At 34.7% G+C, this 20315-nt stretch overlaps 1 protein-coding gene and 1 long non-coding RNA gene across 47 annotated transcripts in view; one reads left to right on the top strand and one right to left on the bottom strand.

The window, feature by feature from the left end:
- The window catches only part of LOC147577442 (uncharacterized), a 111138-nt gene extending 98928 nt beyond the window's left edge, over window positions 1-12210 (bottom strand). For all 4 annotated transcript variants that reach the window (XR_015240548.1, XR_015240549.1, XR_015240547.1 and 1 more), the window contains exon 1: window positions 12010-12210. This is a non-coding gene — a long non-coding RNA (uncharacterized LOC147577442). The remainder of the gene's footprint in view (window positions 1-12009) is intronic.
- ZBTB20 (zinc finger and BTB domain containing 20) overlaps window positions 1-20315 on the top strand; it is a 780465-nt gene that overhangs the window by 192563 nt on the left and 567587 nt on the right. For all 43 annotated transcript variants that reach the window (XM_086676282.1, XM_086676281.1, XM_086676306.1 and 40 more), the window contains one exon: window positions 14707-14752. The gene's annotated coding sequence lies outside the window, so the exon portion shown is untranslated. The remainder of the gene's footprint in view (window positions 1-14706; window positions 14753-20315) is intronic.

The following is a 20315-nucleotide window of genomic DNA, read 5'->3' on the forward strand; positions in this document are numbered from 1 at the left end:
ATATAATTTCTGCTTATATTGACATGGTGTGAGGTGGAAAACTTGACAAACTCAAAATTTCTTCTTCTATGGTTTTGCTCATATTTCCTTAACTTGGAAGAATCTTGTTCCCATAACAGAAAACTTACTTCACTTCTCTCCTTTCTCAACTCCCAGCTGCACAGAATCATCCTTGGGTCCTTTCAGGATAGGAATATAGGAATTTTATCTTCCAAGTTGCCACCTGTCAGATCTTCAACTAATTGCTGGTCTTCTAGGTCCACAGCTCTGCCTGTTTCTCCAGGCTCTTCTAGCAATCCCCCTATTTCCCCCTTCACTAGCTAACTCTGAGTGTCCTTCAGGCTATCTGGTTGGCCACCTCCTGCAGTGTGATCCTCATCCTCACTTGTTTAGTTCTCTGCTGGGAGCAAAGCCTGAAGCACAGGGTTCTCTGTTTTCCTCCTTCATTGTATTTACCTTTTCCTGCTATGCACTATTCTTATTTATGTCTGGATGCCTTCTAGTATGCATTGCTTCTGATAAATTATAAACTCCCTAAAGGCAGGCATAAAATTCTTTCTTATATGTATGTGTGAACAGTGAACAGTATAGAACCTTGTACCAACCAGGTGTTTAATGCATATTTGTTAAGGTTATTTGAATGAATGTAATTCAGGCAGTTCTAAAGAACATTGCACTGCTTATAACACTTTTTGGTTCTAAGAAGAGTGTTTTTTAACTTATTTATTTAAATTCAAGTTAGTTAATATACAGTGTGCTATTGGTTTTAGGACTAGAACCCAGTGATTCATCACTTACATATAACATGTAGCGCTCATCACAAGTAAGTAGTTTTTATAAGGAGATATATCTAAAGTTCTCAGAATCTTAAACAAAATTGTAACATCATTTCCTTGAAATTCATAATAAATGTCCAATTGCTTAATCTTCACATTTAAAATTATGTTAACACACCGTTCACGAAATTATCCCACTCACCTGAAGTACTGATGTAAATACAGTTCTTATCTTTGGAGACATGGCAACTTCAGATGTCAGTTGATGATTTACTTGAAATTGTATGTGGAAGCCCTGCCTAACTCTCCTTTGTGATGAAGATAATCTATCTCTTCCTAAATCTTTTCCATAGGCCTGGGATCTGAGGAATTTGCCAGATCTGTTATGCAGAAATCATACAATAATGCCCATAACATTGAAAAATCCAGAAATAAGGCTATGTATATAGTCATAGAATGCTGCAGTTAATGCTGCTGTGTTCTGGCCTCACATTTCAGATAAGCAAATTAAAGCCTTGATAGGTGAAGGGACTTGTCTAAGATCCCTTGGCTGCTTGATGGTAGAACCATATCTTCTGATAGCTGAAGGTATATTTCATTGTACCCTGATGCAGTTAGATCCAGAGGTATACCAAAGGAGAAAGGAGTATAGTGAAATTACTTCCAATGATAGATCTCTTGCAGAAATTAGATTTTTGTGAGTTTTCAATGAGATTTTTTTTCTCATTGCCTGATATTATCATGTCCTATAATGTATCAAGTCTGGAAACAGATCTTGTAACAATAAAGATGTATGGGCTCTATTTTCATCTATAAAGTGAATTTGCTTTAGTTTCATTTAAAAAAAAGTTACATTTGAGTAGGTGCTTGTTTTTAATTTAGAAAATATAATTTAGTTGGGAACTTAATCATTGTCAGTTCTTGAGACAGTTTTTCAAACTTTAAGATATGTTGTGGGTTAATGTAAATCTTGACAAAAAAAAAAAAAAACCCTCTTTGAACAGAAGTTCTTTTATCTATTTGTTTTCCTTACTTTGGTTCTGAGATTTGATGAAAAATGTTGGTCTTGAAACATATGACTGACATTTTTTCCCATTTCCAAAACTTTTGAGGATTTGATGTATATGAATTTCACTTTTATTCTTACTCATTTGGTGGCACATATTTTTTTAAATTTATTACCCACTTTATTGCCCCTTTTCTTCATGTGTTCAGGCCTCTTCCAGAAGCAAGTGACATATTACTAGCCCATTTACTACAATTTTTATCTATACTTCTTGATACTTTTTAAGAGCTTTCTGTTCCCCCAACTAATAATAATATATGAGTTTTGCTTCTGGTATAAAGAAAGAAACTTCTAACCAACACCCCACCTGCAAATAACAACTGAACAAAACTCTGAACAAAAGCAAAAAACAAAAGAAAAATAAACAAAACAAAAAACAATACAATGATCGAAGGTTATGGAGAATGAACAATAGTAGGAAGATTTTTGAGGAGAGTGAAACTTGGATTAAGCAACTGGAATGGGGTGGGATGGTTTCACATTTTTGTGGCTTTTCCTGAGGGTAACTATAGCTCTGGTGGCAACAGGGCAACTGAACTCCAAAAGAAAGCCCACTGCTTTCTGATTGGAGGAATCCTGGAAATGGGTACAGATGCCAGAGAATAAGGGGCAATTCAGGAAAGGAAAGAGAGAGAGATGGGAGAATCTCAAATTCTGTATATAAACCCTGCCTAACTATGGCTGACTCCTGAAAAACATATGTATATGACATCCTGAAAGCAATCAACTGAGATCTGAACAGGACAGAGTTTGCAGTTTGAGATGAAGCAAGTTAATGGCCTGTTAAAACAAAAATATCACTACTCTTTGGCTCTATATACCAGAATTCACTGTATCCACAATTAACATTGAAAATGTCCAAGATAAAACCCTAATGAGTCAAATATGAACAAAACAAAACAAAAAACAAAAACTCTAAAGGAAAATCAACGGATAACAATCCTGAAAGGACCCAAATGTTGGAATTATCAGGCAAGAAAATTAAAGTAGCTATTCCAATGGCACCTTGGTGACTCAGTTACTTAAGCGGCCAGCTCTTGGTTTCGGCTCAGATCATGAACTCCGGTTCCTGAGTTCAAGCCCTTGTGTCAGGCTTCATGCTGACAGTGCAGAGCCTGCTTGAAAAATTCTTTCCCTCTCTCTCTGCCCCTTCCCTGCTCATACACACACTCTCTCTCTCAAAATAAATAAATAAACTTAAAAAAAAAAGTAGCTATTTTACCTGTGCTCAGTGAGGTGAAAGAGAATACTGTTGAAATGAATAAAAAGATAGGAAATCTCAAAGAGAAATGCATATATATTACATATATATAATATATATAAACATATAACCAAATGGAAAATTTAGAACAGAAAAATACATTATCTGAAATAAATTATTAATAGGCTTAATAGCATTAATAGAAGTGACAGAAGAAGTTGATGAACTTGAAGATAGTTCAATAAAAAGCATCCTATCTAGAAAGGAGTGAGAGAAAGAATGGAAAAAAATAAGTAGGACCTCAGAAGCCTGAAGGACATTTTAAAAGATCTAGCAAAAAAAAAAAAAAAAAAAAAAAAGATCTAGCATATAGGTAAAGAATAAGAATAAGGCAGAAACAATATTGTAATTTTTTAAGAATAAAGGTCAAAACTTCCCAAATTTTGCAAGAGACATATATAGATTTTCAAGGTTTAGTGAACTCAAAACACAATACATTTAAGAAAACAATGTCTAAGAGTATCATAATAAAGCTGCTGAAAGCCAAAATTATATTGCATTCAAAATCAGATTTAGTTTTGTTTTTTTTTTTAATTTACTTTTAGAAAGATGAGGAAACAGTAGAAGGTAGTGTTTAAGTAATAGGCTTTAGTCTGCTAAAACTAAGCTCTGCTATTTATTAGCTAGATCTTTGACCTTGAGGTAGTTTCTTGTCTCAAAGAAAAGAGCATCACTTGAGCCTCATTTTTTTCTTTTATAAAATAGTGATAAAGATGAAAATAAAACTCCCTCACATGGCTGATTTATAGATTAAATTATATATATATATATATATATAATATGTATATATTATATATATATAAATATATACACACATATATATACATACATTATATATATATATATATATATACACAGACACACACACACACATATATATATATATACACACACACATATATATACATACATTATATATATATACACACACAAACTCTTGAAAAAGCACCTGATAGGGGCTGTATAAATGATAGCTGTTCTAATCTTTTTCCTGAGTGTTCTTTGCTTGGTTGTCTCTCTTAATTTTCATTATTGCAAATAATTTTCCTTTCTCATAACACCTTTATCTAGTGATTGTTAATAGTCTTATACAGTAAGTTGACATACTTTCCTGTTTTTGCTGGTAGTTTTTATAATAGAGACCATAACTGGATTTGGAGGTTTATTAAAGTCTTTAAATGTATTTGGGCCATGAGTGTGTGTGTGTGTGTGTGTGTGTGTGTGTGTAGGTTTCTAACTCCTTATGTAATATTTTTATTTACAATAGTCTGTTTAGGTTTTCTGACTCCTCTCAAGCAAGTTAAAATTTTTCAATAAAATTGTCTTTTCATGGAAGTTCTAAAATAGCTTGAATATTTAGCTTAAATAATAGCATAAAGTTGTTCATGGTATTCAGTAATCATTTTAAATCTCTAAACATATTTGTTCTTTTTTTTCCTTTTTAATGCTGTTTATTTGTACCTTCTCTTTTTAATAAAACTTCCCAAAATTTTATTTTATTAATCTTTTCAGAGAACCAAATTTTATTTTGTTGACTATCTGTAGTTTTTTTATTTCACTTATTTCTGATATTATTTTGTAATTTTTCTGCTCTTACATTTTTGGTTTTACTTTATTCTACCTTTTCTAACTTGATGATTTTAGTTTTTTTAAACATAAAAATCTATAGCTATACATTTTTCTTTGCTTAAGCTGCATCCTGTGAGTTTTGTTGTTTTATTCATTTTCATTAAGTTCTATTTTTTCTGTAATTTTTGAATTTTCATTAGTCTTTGACCCATGATTTTTATGAAGCTTTAAGAAAAATTCCAGTTATTCCAGGTATTTAGGGGGCAAGACTATGTTTTTGTTATTAAATATAAATTTAACTGTGCTTAGAGGAGATAATTAATGATTTTAATTATTTAGTATGTGTTGAGACTTACTTTGTGGCTTGACATAAGGTCAATTATTGAACATTTTTCATGCGTGCTTTGAAGGCATGTGTATCTTATAATTCTTAGGTGTAGTGTTTTATATTTATAATTAGATCTGCCTTATTAAATTATCATTACTTTTTTTTGCCTGGTTTCTCTTAGAATTAATGATAGAAATATGACCAAATTTTGTACTATGATTAAGAATTTTGCTGTTTGTGTTTTATATATTTTACATCTGTGCTGTTAGATGCTTAAACAATTTACTATGTCTTCTTATGAACTGTTTCATTTTCATTATTTAATGACTATCTTTATTTTTTAATAATGCCTTTACTTGGAATCTGGTTTATTAGGCCTTAATATGCCTACCTCAGTTTTTACCTTTCTTGTAGTTTCAAACATTCTCTCTTGTTATGTATTAGCTAAATCTCTCATAAACAGCATTTAGTAGGACTTTTTAAAATTCAGACTACCCTCATTCTCAAATACTTTTTAGACATATATTAGATCTTTTTATTCTGTCTCTTATATTCCTTAATGTCTTTTTTATGTTTTTCACCCTTTTATTCTGAGTAAATTCCTTGGAATTATCTTTCAGTTCAGTAATTCTTCCTTTAGCTGCGTTAATGTGATGTATAGCCTCATTTCAGACCTTAATTTTAATAAAAAATTCAATTCTATGAATCTCTTTATTTAACAAATTTTTTTAAATGTTTACTCATTTTTCAGAGAGAGAGAGAGAGAGCAAGCACATGTGCATGAGCAGGGGAGGGGCAGAGAAATAGGGAGGCACAGAATCCTAAGCAGGCTCTAGGCTCTCAGCACAGAGCCCGACATGGGGCTCAAACTCATGAACCATGAAATCATGACCTGAGCCAAAGTCGGACACTCAACCAACTGAGCCACCCAGAATCTCTTTATTTTTTAATCAAATCTACCTATTTATGTTTTTCCTCCTTATTTTCACCCTTTTCTTTTTAAATTTCTTAGCATTTTAAACATTTTGCCCCACTAAATCTGAGATTACTGTTGTTACTTCAGTTCTTAAGACTGTGCTCTGTTCATTTTCTAACTTAATGATCATATTTAATATAAAGCACTTTTGTATCTTCTGACTTATTTATGGGAAAACTTTTCTTCATATGTTTGATATTTTTGCTATGTGAGTTCTTTTTCATTGCAGTATGCTTTGTTGAAGTTGTTCTAGCAGAGTAGATTTGCTTCTTCTAGGTAGTCCAGGTATATTACTTGGTTGCCATTCTCTATGATTGCAGTTATCATAAACTTGCTTTGTGTCTCTGACTGAATATGCAATTACTGAATTGCATAAAACCCTTGAGTGTTGTGGCAGCATCATAGTAATATGCCAAATGCCCTGTCCTTTATATTCCTTTTTGTTTCTATCTTTTTGGAATTTTAATTTCTTTCTTGTGAGATCAAACATTTAAAAGACTCTGTTTGTATATGTGTTTGTGTGTTTTCTCTTTTAAATGTAGCACCTCTGTGTTATAAAAGGAACATTCCTCTATGAATCTAGCCTGACATTTTATAGGAAACAGAAGAGCATATTCCTCCTAGAAGGCCTTTCGACTTCTATTTCTTTGGGTTGAATACCTGTTCTCTAAGAATATCTTCCTAACTCATTCCCTGATTTATTTCAGGTCTTTACCTGAATGTGATCTTTCAATGATATCATCACCCATTACCCTTTCTAAAATTTTACCCCCCAATTCCTCCATCCCAACATTTATTTTCCTCTTCCTAGCTTTATTTTAATTCCTTAATATGGATGATTGTCTATTATTGTATATATTTTAGTTTTTTTTTCTTGCTTATTGTCACTTGCCACACAAAAATGTAATCTCCATGAGACCAGAAGTTTTCATCTATTCATACCTGTATCTTTGCTATCGAGAGAAATGACTGGTACATAGTAAATACTCAATAAATTTTTATTTAATAAGTGAATGAAATATTCAGTGGCTGTATATTGGGTGCCTATCCCTGAACGAAGTCGTGATGCTATGAAAGATAGAAAAATAGACACCATTTCAGCCCTCATGAAGATGACAGTCTTGAAGAGAACATAGACTTTAGAAAACATTTTATCACCACAGGTGGGCAAATGCTATAAACTCAAAAGGACTCTTTTGGTAAACTTTTTGATACCAGGTCAGCATTCCTTGAGGTGCAAGTATGGAGCCATGGTGGTTACTTTTGGTATGCAGTGCATCTAAGACCTCTTATTCTCTTTTTTGATTTGTGTAAGAACAGTTCAAAAAATACACACACACACACACACACACACACACACACACGGATGAGAAAGACACTGATTTAGAAAACAGTTTTAACAAGGGAGCTGACATAAGTTTGACTAGAGCAGTGAGAAAAATGAAAGCACCTAAGAGTGGAAAAAAGAATTTCTAATGAAGTTTTCATGATACTGTTTCTTTTTCAGTGATGGTAGCCACTGTCTGATAAGCACAGAATGCAAAGAAAGGTCCTACTTCTACATTGTGCTGCCTTGTAATTGTACCTAAAGAGCAAGTACACATTTGCCTTTTATACCTCTGCAGGTAGTACACACAGGAGGATATGCTGTTACTTTATCATAGTAAATAATAAAGTTCGTGGCTATATTTACACGGGCTGAGTTTCCAGCACATGAAATCATGTGAAGAATGTTAAACCTCTAATATGTGTTTAATGTACATTTCAGTTGATTTTTCTCCTAACTATAAGAGTGGCAATTATTTTATTTATATGTGGGGAATGCTGTATCACGTAAGTGAAAAGCTAATAGATTTCTTGGCAATTTTTCTATCATGTTAAAATCTCTTTCCATTTCTGTTGTTATAGTCCTACTAGTCTGTCTTATGCTTTTTTTAGTTATAGTCCTTAGCACCTACTTGCTTTTATTCTGCCTTTGAGCTCTTGTTTCTTCCATTTTTCTCCATCCAAAATGTCTGTTCCTGGGCTTTTAGTCAAATCATCTCTCTATCTTGCTGCAGACTGGCTGGCCAATGCAAAGGAACTAATTTGTAGCCAGCCCCTTTTCCTAAATGCCATAAATTATACTACCAGCTGCTTTCATATATATAATCTCATTCAATTGCCATTAAAAACTCTGTGTTTTAGATAAAATCCCCCCATTCTAAATAAGATGAAACAGTATTAGGAAGATTATGTAAGTTCCCCTAGGATACACACTTAGGAAGCTGGAATTCAAACCCAAACTTTTAATTGGAAGTGGTTGCTGTTCTCATTATAATTCCATTCCTTCTCCTAGATATTCCACCTTCAGCCTACCTAGAATTGCTTCTGAAGTTTTCCTGACTTGCTGTTGATTGAATGGAATTTATAATTAAAGCATTCTTACAGCACTGAGGTTTCCAAGTGGTAGACAGAGTTGGAATGTAGAAAAAACAATGGTAGGGGTAGCTGTTACCTATCAGATTTCACAGTCTCTTTTGATTGAAACCTGCTGCTCCAAGCCTCATATTTATACATCTGGCTAATAGTAATTGAGTGTTTTTGTGTGTGTCAGGCACAAAACTAGACCCTGGATATGGAATGCCAAACTAAATAATGTGACCTCTATGGAGTGTACAGCCTAGTTGGGGAAAGAGAGAATAAACACATAAACCCATGACCACATGAATAATCCAAACTGTCATAAATACTACAAAAGAATAAAATAATGGCAGGATCTGTCTCAGAAACAATAGTTGGAGGTGGCCTCTCAGAGAGAATAGAAGCACGCAGTTGGTCAGGGACTGCGGAAATCTTCTAGGGCACTATGACTCAATGTGTCTGTGGACAAGAGGGATTTGGAGCATTCTCCCCTGCCCACCCTGGGGCCACAACAACCAGGCTTTCTAATCTGTTGTGAATATTTGAGACTAGGATTGTCATCATTTAGTTTTCTACAGAATAAGAGGAAAAGTAGGAGGGGAAAGTAAAAAGAGGTTTGGAAGGTTAGTCCTTTAAAAGTTGAAAAAGAATTTGTTTAGGAATGTAATTCCTTAATTTTTTTTTATGCAGTGTAAATTTTCTTAATCATCGGGAACAGATGGTAACCCAATTCGTTCAGTATTTCTTTAACTAATATTTAAGCCATACCTACTATTTTTTTTTAATTTTTTTTTCAACTTTTTTTTTTATTTATTTTTGGGACAGAGAGAGAGCATGAACGGGGGAGGGGCAGAGAGAGAGGGAGACACAGAATCGGAAACAGGCTCCAGGCTCTGAGCCATCAGCCCAGAGCCTGACGCGGGGCTCGAACTCACGGAGTGCGAGATCGTGACCTGGCTGAAGTCGGATGCTTAACCGACTGCGCCACCCAGGCGCCCCCATACCTACTATTTTTTAGGTATTGTACTAAGGACTAGAGATGTAACAATGAATGAGACAAAACCCCTGTTCCCATGTCTTATATTAAAGGCAATTACAATGCAGTCTTATGATTATTATGACAAGATTAAGGACAGGGCTTCAGACTCTGGAGGAAGAAAATATCTAAACTGATACCCCAGGGATGTGTACATTCAGGTCAGTAGAATTTTCACATTGTCCAAGAATAAGTTCTTTCCGTAATCATAATGTCAAGTTATATTTGAGGATATAATTCCCAATTTTTATCTAAATTCTAGTTTTGTGCATTTTCTTGACTAGCTCTTAAACTTTGATTTAAAGAATTTAAATTTTAAGATATCTGTTTAATAAAACTATTTTCTCCTTAATAAACTGTGAAGTGTGGATTACAGAATAGAGTTATTTATAATATATTATAGATCAGGCTTCTATGTGAGAGTTCAAATTCATCATGTTTATACATAAAATTTGATATTGTTTCATTTTAAGTGGTAGCCATTAATACTAGAAAAGTCAAACCTCACTTTTTTTTTTTTTTAATAAGCTTAGGTTTTCATACAGGTAGTGGCTTCATTATAGCTGGTCTGACCTGAGGTCTAGACAGACCTGCCGTGCTCTTGGGTTAATGGGTGTTTATTGTATGGTTCCCTTTTCCTTCCTTATTACCCTTTATCTATTTCCATTTCACAGAATAGATAAATAGATAACTGTTGCTTCTCATACTTCCTCTTTCTGATAGGAAGATAGATTTTTTTATGTGTGAAGGGCTAAATCTAGCTTAGTAATTTATAAAAATAAGCATAATTAACTAGTTTTTTGAGTCTACTTTTAAAATTATAATTCCTCTTATTCTTCATAGGCTTTCTGTTCAGATAAAACCACAGAAATTGGGGCACCTCGATTTTAAAAATTAAATTGCCTCTATTGATGATTAAATTCAACATTTTATAATAACAGTGTAACAATGATAGAGCACCAAGCTCAGCTCGGTAGTGGGTCCAAAAGTAAACACATATGAAATAAAATAAAAATATTTTGGATCACATAATGTCATTTCTCAAAATAGGTCAAACTTAAAATGTAAAGCACTTAAGATGTTCCTAAGGATGTTCACTAGGTCATTGGGGAAATGGTCTGCAGTCTAATTTAGGTTCAGAGTTCTTTTATGGAGCCACTGTCCCCTGCAGACCCTGCTGAGGCCCTTTTCAGTGCCTTAAATGAATTAGCTATTCAATTTATTAATGGCCCAGGAGGCACCACCGATTACCCCCCTCTTCCATGTCTAGTCAGGCCTAACCAGTATAGAGGGAAGATAAACTTTCCTGCACTTCACAGCATGGAATTGGACTTATTCAGTCCCCACTGGGGAATACAGCTGTGCCAGCCTGCAAGTAAAAAGAACTTAACACAAATCCTCTATAGTATATCTCCATCTGGAATGGTGCTGATAGCAACTTCACCTTCATGTGACCCAAACTATTCTAGGGACTCTCAAGATACCACTTAACAGTTCTAGATCTGTGCTGTCCTCCAAATCAAAACAGAACTCAGGACTGTCATAACAACATCACTATACACTCACTCACATATTCCAAACCATGAGAGAAAAACTGACTATAATATTTTTCATTATATTTGCAAACTTTGTATTCTATGTGAGCTCAGGTCATTTGCAGGGTCTCTTTAGAAAACATGAAAAGGTGATTCTGCCACATGTTATTGTTAAGGGCCCACAACACCTTGGCCTAATTCCAGTTGAATAATTACATTTATGTCATCCTTATTTTCTATTTCCTGGATTGTTTCAGTTAAGTATGGAAAATAAACTTTCATTTTCACTCAGAAAAATGGGCATATATTACTGAGATCCTACTGCCTTCCTCTTCAGTAATAGGAATGGTGGTTTAAAAAGCTGGTTAGGGCTGGGTACTGTGGCTATTACTATTGTTACAATGTTTTCCTGATTCAGAGATACTCTGTGAACATCCATACTGGCTCCTGGATGAGCTGTGGAAGATAGAGTGATATCTTGAGTAAGCTTTCTTTCTATCTCCTTACTCGCTGTTTAGTTTACCACTTTAACTTAAAGGGACAGACATCCTCTCTTTTTCTCACACAACTAGGGCCAAACTAATAGCCTCCCTTCAGCAATGCTTACTTTATAGCAGGAACTGTGCTGGTTCCATTACATGCCTTTAACATGTAATAGGCACAAACATAGGTAACATGATCTTCATTTGACAGACAGGGAAAATGTCACTTGCTCAACACCACACAGTTGAAGAGCGGGAGCTGGAATTCAATTGCAGGTTTGTCTGATGGCAAAAGCTAATCTCGTAACCACTGTGCTACCTCATATAACTCTCATGCTGTCCAGAACTCTGGACAGAACTACAGATAATTGGTCATATGAGTAGCTTCTCTCCATTCTTGGCACCACTTCACACAGGCTGACCCCATTGACCGAACCTCAAAACCATTGTGTGTCACTCGCTTCAGAAGGGCACATGATGGTTACATTATGCTTACAGGCCAAAAGGAAGCTGAGCTGCTATTAAGAGAAACTCTGCTGCATCACTTTATCTGCACAACAAAAATGGTCTTACCCACCTCCATCACCACCTTCTGCTGTTAGAGATCCCCTCAGCATTTAGTCTGTCCACTCCTATCTCCTTTCCTTTCCCTGGTAGTATTGTAACAGTACATTTGGCAAGGTTAGCAAGTAACCACTTATTTACTTTAGTTGCCAATAAATAACTATAGCTGTTAATAATTGTGCATATGTTTTGTGTGGCCTTACATAATCTGAGACAAGCTTAGTTAGACATCTGGCATCTGAGGTTGGGTTAATATGCCTTCATAACTGGTCTCCTGTTATATAATTCTGTATTAACAAAAAATAGATCACGTAAGAAACAAAACTAAACACTTAATTTATTAGGGTATTTTATAAGTGATACACACTCATGTACTCATGACATTTTCTTGAATGTTACCTAAGTATCAGTTGTTGTGCAATAATATGAAAGGAGATGTCTGATATATGCTTTCTTGTTTTAAAATGTACCATATCTGGGGCGCCTTGGTGGCTCAGTTGGTTAAGCATCCGACTTCAGTTTAATCTCACAGGTTTGCGAGTTCAGGCCTCACATTGAGCTGTCTGCTGTCAGCACGGAGTCTGCCCCAGATCTTCTGTCTCCCTCTCTCTGCCCCTCCCCTACTCATTCTCTCCCTCTGTCTCTCTCTCTGTCTCTCTCTTTCTCTCAAAAATAAGCATTTAAAAAATAAAAAATAAAATGTACCATATCTGTTTAAATACAGATGTTTAAATACCTTTAACTGTATTGTGTTATATGAGCTATATGTACATATTTTTCATTTTGGTTTTTTGTTTGTTTTTAACACTTTATTATTTAAGAACAGTGTTGGATTGACAGCAAAATTAATAGGAAGGTGTGTGAACATATTTTTTAGCACTGTTACATAGTTAGCTCTATGAGGGTAAGATATGTTCTGTTTTATCTGTTAGCATATCATAATGCCAAATACAACCCTTTGCGTGTACTAGATGCTCACTAAATATTGTTGACTTAGTGAATAAATTAGTCTGTAATAGGTTGAACAGATTTGCAGTCCTAAATTGTTCTTGCCATCATTTCACTCTGCATAATTAAAGAAGTTTAACTAAGATGATTAAAAATGTGTTATTGAATTACTGGTGTAGATTCTAAAGCAGTGGGATGAAAGAGACCCTGGCCGTACCCCTCTGAGGAAGCAGTGAATGAGTTTCTCACTGTGGGTATACTTTGTGGATTTTATGTGTGACTGAATTAATTTACTTCACTTATGAAGGTTAGATTTATGATTTCCATATGGCAGTCTGTAACTTTTTTCTTTTATTCCTACCCTACCAACTAATATTTTTTCCTATTATAAAACTAATGTTTACTGTATAGTTTAACTATATACAAAACTAAAAAAGCAAAAATTAAAATTATCCATAGTCTTATCATCCATATATAATCACTCAATATTTTTGTGTGTTCTTTCTGTTTTTGTACTCATCTACACAATTGCAGTATGTCTATGCAACTGGTACCCTATATGCTTATATAATATTATAGTACCACAAGTTACCTTTTGGAGTGTTGCAAAATATTCCCTTACATGGATGTGCATGCTTTAATTATTTTTCCACTGTTGGACATTTAGTTTGCTTTTAGTTTTTTGCTATCATACAAATTTTCTTTTTTAGATTTATGGTTTCCAGTTATGTAAGATAGATTCCTAGTACTAAAAACGACTGAGTAAAAATTTTGATACACATTACCTAATCATTTTCCAGAAAATTTATAGCAATTAACACTCCCATCAGAAGTGTATGAAGATGGCATTTCATTGAGTCACCATCCAAATGGATTATTTCCTCCACACGCTTTTCATCAAGGGTTAACTCAGTAGACCTACTGACTTGAATATGTTACCTTCATTCACTATGTTCAGAAGTATATAAATTAAACACTTCAGTTTGCTTTCAGAAAGAGTTATGAAATATTTTCAAGGGTCACAGTAGCTCAGAGGTTACGTGTTGCAATACAGTTTCCACCTACAAACAAATATGTTTCAGGTCTAGTTGTAAACTCTGCATACTTTGAGCCGGAAGAATTTCCGTTACCTTCTGTATTGATACCACATCACTGGCAATTTTCTTAAAGTGTGTTGGGTTGGGGCATTCTATCTGGTGTGACTTTAGTGTTCTCTCTTGTAGGTAAACAACACTCATTTCTATTGCTGTTATAACCTGAAGTTAATGAACATTCAAGGCTTACTTTTATTTATTTATTTATGCCTGTTTGTGGACTGCCCTATGAAAAGCACCTTTCTTCCTCACAAGTGTTCAATCCAAACTTAGTGCAGATGAATCTGAGTGGTTTCATTTTTAGAGAGTAGCGTCATATTTGTTTTAGGAAAGCAATGGTGTTGAAAGAATAAAAAAAAATCATTTTTAAGTGTTTACCTTGTTCTCTAGTGAAAGCATTTTGTTTCAGGGGCCATGATGCGTCTTAGTCCCTTGCTGGTACTTGTTTTTGATAACACTGCTAAGGGACTCTTTGTGTGTGTTTATTCACACATATAAATTTGGGGTGATCTGAAATATCATCTGGGGAAAATATAGATATAAAATTACCCACCTCTTTAAGGACAGCAGTCATTTCTACTTCTCTGCAGAGACTGCCTCAGCATAAATACTGGCTCCACTTAGAAAATTAATTTTTACTTATATGATATATTTCTTTTGCATTTCAGAGTGCCTGGTAGATTGCACGTCTGTCTGTGCCCCATAGCTGCACAGGTATGTATATGAATTACCAATAGTTATGTAAATCTACGTATGAACTTGCAAGTTATTACAATTTTGTATTTTAAAATTGCTTACAGATTTCATAATGTGAAAATGTTAATTTTTGAGTACTTATTAATATTGACAGCTTCAAAGGGGAGTGCATTTTATACATACCTTGCATTTCACTCTATTGTAAGAATCAAATAAACATTTCTAAGATTTGATGAGGCAGAATAATTTTAATTACAAAGCATTCATCTGGTGAAGAGATTAGAGAGTATTTTATGGAACTGTTCTATTAAAGCGACTGCTGATATGGGGTCAGAGACTATTGCAAAACCACTGTTTTTGACATTATTGTTTTATTTTCAAACTTTTTTTGTTGCTGTGAGTTTATTTTCTGTGGTGGTTGTTTTAGGTAAGGAGTGGTTGCAGATGTACTGTCTGCTGCACTGTCTCAAGCACTACAGGAATGGAAAAAAAAATGTTTGCACCTGTTTAAAATCTCAACTGTGCAGTGTTGTGGTTCCTGGGCAACAGGCAGGAATTCTCAAAAGCTTGGTTGCACCTGCTCAATTGTTTCTTGCAGCTGTGTCATATGAGTGAGTGCACAGAGAAGCTTGTTAGCAGTTTGCTCGTGCTGTTACGTATTTTGTGTACTCTGAGTGTGAAGGATTCCTACTTGATATAGACCTTGAACTATTACATTGGTTTATTATAAAACTCATTATTTTCTCCAAATCCTTCGTTCTGCATCTCATTTTTTTTTTTAACTAGCTGTTGACTGCCCTAGATAACGTGTATGTTAACTTCTCTAAGGGATACCTGGGAAAGTCGATCTCTCTAGATTACTGGGTGGATAATGATTTTGGTCCTGGTAGAGACATTTTGTGTTTGGCTCAGTTTCACCATGTTGGCAACCCCACTATATGAGGCTGGATGTAGTTATTGATCCATTTAGCTGAACAGATTTGAAAGCATTTGGCTATTAGTGGACACATGGGGCATATTCAGAAAATTTAAGGGTATATTGTAAGATGATTTCTTGATTTGTGCATGTGTCTGTTGCAGTTGGGTGGAAGTGAGAGAGGAAAAAAAAAGTAAAACTTACTTTGTGGTAGTTCTAGAAAAGGGGCTAAAATCCAGGTGAGGATTTTAAGGCTGGAATATTAATATTTACTTTCATCAAATCATTGTCACCTGGTATTTTTTCCCAAGTGTTGATGTTTTAGATGTCAATAGCTCTATTTTCTGATAAATATCTAAATTTTTAGTGTAGAAAAGCTAGGAGAAACTGCGTCTTATACTAATTAGGTGAAGCTCTTTAAATGCAAAATAAAAAGTGGCAACTTAATATAAAAAACGTCCTTATGTAAATAATTTATTTGGTAGTCCCAAATTCCTGATATTGAAAACTTATTCAAATAATTTGCATTATTCTCCTTAAGAGTACTATATTTTAAAAAAAGCCTAAGGAGTTTCCATTAGTATTTAGTAACAAAATCTTAGAACTTGTGTATCTTTTCTTTTTATTGATCCAAGTTTTTTTTTAATCATAAACTTATAATACAATGTTTTATACATAGTAGGTGGTCATTAAGAAATGAGGGTATATATGAATAAAACATGTCTGGAGTTGTATTAGAAACAGAGGAATAGAGAGTCTTAGAAATTTGTTACTTCTTATATATTCTGAATGGGTCTCTGGACTTCTAGTTCTCATATTGCTGATTAGTCAGAGATGAGACTACTGATAAATTCTGTCCTTAAAATGAGAAATGAATATGTAAGAATTGATCCTCATTATAATTAAGAATTTACATAACACGATTTGCAATATATTTTTGCTGAGTATGAGAAAAGTATATTATACCTGTTTTTTTGCACAATGCTGAGGCATTCAATGACTAAGTTACTGTAACTTTAGAAATACTTTGCAGCATAGGAATAAACAAATCTTCTGCGTTGTATGATCAATGCCATAGGTTCCCTGAATAATCACTTTCTCTTCATCTCTCTCTCTCTCTCTCTCTCTCTCTCTTTCTCTCTGTGTTTCTGTCTCTCTTTCATCATCGTCTCCCTCATTCCCAATCTCTACCTCACTGAAAACACAAAAGTAAAATGTATGTTAACTTTCTTCAGGTCAGATAAGATCAGATTATATTAAAAATCTGTAACTGTTTTTGCTAAACATTAAGTAATGGGTCCTATGTTTACTGTATACATGTTTATAATTATGGTTTCTGCTATTCACTAAATTCTAACTGTAAATAAGTAGAGATAAAGCCAAGTAGAGGTACAGTCAAAATGGGGTGGTTAAGACCTGCTTGGAGGGGCGCCTGGGTGGCGCAGTCGGTTAAGCGTCCGACTTCAGCCAGGTCACGATCTTGCGGTCCGTGAGTTCGAGCCCCGCGTCAGGCTCTGGGCTGATGGCTCAGAGCCTGGAGCCTGTTTCGATTCTGTGTCTCCCTCTCTCTCTGCCCCTCCCCCGTTCATGCTTTGTCTCTCTCTGTCCCAAAAATAAATAAACGTTGAAAAAAAAAATTTAGAAAAAAAAAAAAAAAAAAAGACCTGCTTGGATAAGCCCTTCTCGAGATCCATTTTGTGTGGCATTCGGCAGTCACGTAACAATGGCAGAGGGTGCAGTAAGAGCCAATGTCCTTCTAGTGCATCAAAACATTTTTCTTTTTTTATGTTTCTCAATTTTTGGTACCACTAATTAATGTTATTCATAGATAGTGTTAGGCTTGGAAATACCTTTCCTCTGGGAACAGTTTTTCTTTCACCTTAGTTTAGACCAGTTGGTGAGAGGCCAGTATCAAGGACATTCTTTTTTTTTTTTTTTTTCCTTGAAGCTTAGTATGGTAGAATAAACTATATTCTTCTTTCAGTCTCAACATTAGAAATTAAGAGATGAGGTAAGAACATTGATTAGCTAGATTACTAAACCAGATAATGGTAGCTGTTTCACTGACTTGTACCAGAAATTATAGTATGGAATCCCCAGGAAGGAGAAATCACCAAGCGCCAGGATTCCTGGGCATAATTACAGATTTTTCTGTGATGTTAGAGTTAAAGAAATAAAGGAAGAAAATCAACATTTATTAAGAATGTCTAAATATTTCTTTTTCACCTTCCTTCCCTTCCACCCTCCCTTACTCATTTTCTTTCTTCTTTTTATTCTACACAGTAAATGGATGCCTACTATTTGTCAGACACAGTGCTAAGCTAAATGAATAAAGAAAAGTTCTTGTCCTCAGAGAGCATACAGATAGTACAGGAAGCAAAGATATGTTTAGAACTCTTTTAGGTTTCATCACTTATCATGAGTATGGACCCAGTCAACATATCTAATATTTCTGTTCCTTTGTGACTTCTTTGGAAAATTGGAAAAATAATAGTGTCTACCACATATAGTGTTGTGTCAAGTTAGATATCAGACAATACATGTAAAATTCTTAGTTTGATGATTTGCACATAGCAAATGCCCAATAAATCTTAACTATACTACTATTATTTCTATCACTACCACCACTACTATAACTTAGATACTGAAGAAAGACATCTAATTGCCTGAAAGCAGAGATCCTGGCCTGGTCATTGTCACATAGATTGTTTTAGAGGTTTTATCCAATTTTACCTCTGCTTCTTATACCTAAGAAGAGATTCTAAATGTCATACAGTGTTAGAACTTGAAGGGACCTTAATGGTCATCTGTCAAACATCTTTATTATATCCATGGTGAGGAAGGAAGCTCAGAAAAAATTCATGTACTTGTCAGTGTTATACAGCCCAGAAGGTGAGAGATGTAAATTTGACTCTTGATTTTTGGTCTAGTGTGAGATACCTCATGTGGAATATCTTCTTACTAGTGATTTGAGAGCTGATTGTTTATCTCCAGGAAGTAAATGGACTAGGTCAAGTTGCAAGAATATTAACCATAAGAAAAACTATCATAGTACTGAATCTAAAAGACCTACAGGTATTTTTATAATGGTGTTAATTTTATCTAAGCTTATTAAAGCTTCTCAGTTTGTGTTTGTGAATAATTGATATCTTCTTAAAGAGGATAAATTGAGTCAAGTTTAGCAAGACATTTACTATCTTTGTGACTTCAGATGCTTTAAAGGAGTCCCTGGATTGCAAATACCTTTTAGGATATCTGGATTCTAAATCTCTTGCCTGAATTTGAATTTAGGAGCTTTGGAGTCCAAATAGCCTGCATTGAAATCCTAGTCCAAAACCTCAGTAGCTGTGGGACCTGAGGAAGGTTACCTGACCTTACTAAACCTCATTTTTTTGTCTAAAATATGGTGATAAGAATATCTACCTTTTCAATGATAGATGTGAGGATTAAAGTAGATTAGGTATACAAAATGCTTTATTTAGTGTGCAACATTCACTAGTATTCCCAGTATTCCCTACATATTAATTTTCTTCTTTCTCCTCTTGTTAAAATATAAAAGTTGTTATGATGTGCTGTATAGGAATTGGGAGGAAGTGTAGGATTCACTCATCAAGAAAATTAATTCTGGCAAAGTTAAATCTTCAGTGATGGTGGTTGAGTATCTCAGTTCGCCATGGTTAGACTCACCATTTCTAACTATACATGCTACATGTCTGTAGAAGACTGGGGCTGTTTAAAGAAAAATTTAGGATGAGGATAATCCCATCCACTTCAATGTCTGTATTATGGAAATGTGCCTTTCAATGGAAGGTCTGTTGATACAACTCCAGGAAAACAATCTCTTGCAAACAGGGAAGAACCAGTCTTCCCCATTAAACCATGGACTCATATGCATCCTAGTGAACTGAACGTGGTTCTGTTGGGAAGGGTGTCACAATGTAAGCGGCTTCAGATGTAGGGAACATGGTTGGCAATGAGTAAATGGCTGTGTGAGGCTTTTATTTTTTTTTTCCTTGAGAAGGAAATTAGTGTGGTAAAATATCCTGATACTCTCCTATGCAAACTCCCTCAACAGTAGAAAAGTGGATTATGAATTTGTGTGTATGATTTTCCCTTATCTTTTTTTTTTTAATTTTTTTCAACGTTTTTTATTTATTTTTGGGACAGAGAGAGACAGAGCATGAATGGGGGAGGGGCAGAGAAAGAGGGAGACACAGAATCAGAAACAGGCTCCAGGCTCTGAGCCATCAGCCCAGAGCCTGACGCGGGGCTCGAACTCACGGACCGCGAGATCGTGACCTGGCTGAAGTCGGACGCTTAACCGACTGCGCCACCCAGGCGCCCCCCCTTACTTATCTTTAATAAAAACTAGATGATCTTAATTATGGTAAACCATCTTTTTTTTCCTGTCATCCTATTTATATTGCAACAGTATCTGCCCGAACAACAATCAAAAAAGAAGGGGAAAAGCACTAGATAACACATGGAATAGACCATTACTCAGCAGAGTTCATAAAGTTGTGTTGCCTGATGTCAAGTGTACAGTTTTGATCATGATGAGTCAAAGTAAACATTGATGATTAATGAAATTTTTAATTAGTTAGGTATTAGTTTGCTAGGGCAGCTTAAACAAGAAAAATCCATATTCTCCCAGTCCAGAAGTTT

The sequence above is a fragment of the Puma concolor genome, chromosome C2 (assembly GCF_028749965.1).
Source record: "Puma concolor isolate L17-30 chromosome C2, mPumCon1.1.hap2, whole genome shotgun sequence".
In the NCBI taxonomy this organism is placed as follows: domain Eukaryota; kingdom Metazoa; phylum Chordata; class Mammalia; order Carnivora; family Felidae; genus Puma; species Puma concolor.